Source organism: Protobothrops mucrosquamatus, unplaced genomic scaffold (genome assembly GCF_001527695.2).
Source record: "Protobothrops mucrosquamatus isolate PMUCROS unplaced genomic scaffold, P.Mucros_1.0 scaffold14, whole genome shotgun sequence".
Lineage (NCBI taxonomy): Eukaryota > Metazoa > Chordata > Lepidosauria > Squamata > Viperidae > Protobothrops > Protobothrops mucrosquamatus.
Window position 1 is genome coordinate 972,170 of NW_015386401.1, and position 496 is coordinate 972,665.

A 496-nucleotide genomic window follows, 5' to 3' on the forward strand; every position below is an offset into this window, starting at 1 on the left:
AAAATAAACTCTGAAGCTCTTTTTCCATCCATTTATGTACCGGGTCTTGTAAGGGAGATTAAATGCCGTGGTTTTGTACAGAATATTAAATTTATTTTTTTTATATAGATGTATATGAAAGAGATATCTATGAAATAGGAGGACTAGGTATGCCTGCTGTTTCCTCCGTCTCCGTTCATTTAGAAGAAAATGGATTTTGTTTGGTCTGTCGAAACAAATCTCAGCTCCGTAAGAAGAAGCTGCCTCCGATTTAAAACACACTTTAAAATGATATTAATAAGTATCAGCTCCTTATAGACTTGATTGTGATTTGAGCCCACTGTTGACCCTGGACAATGTTTGAAATGGCTTTCATACGTATTTAGCCAGAAGCAACATGCATGTATGTATTGCAAACTCTTCTCTCTTCTGTTCTTCAGTAATTGGGGGGTGGTTGAGATTCAGTCTGTGCTGATGCTAAGTTGTAGGGCCAGGCACACTTCCAGACTTATTCAGA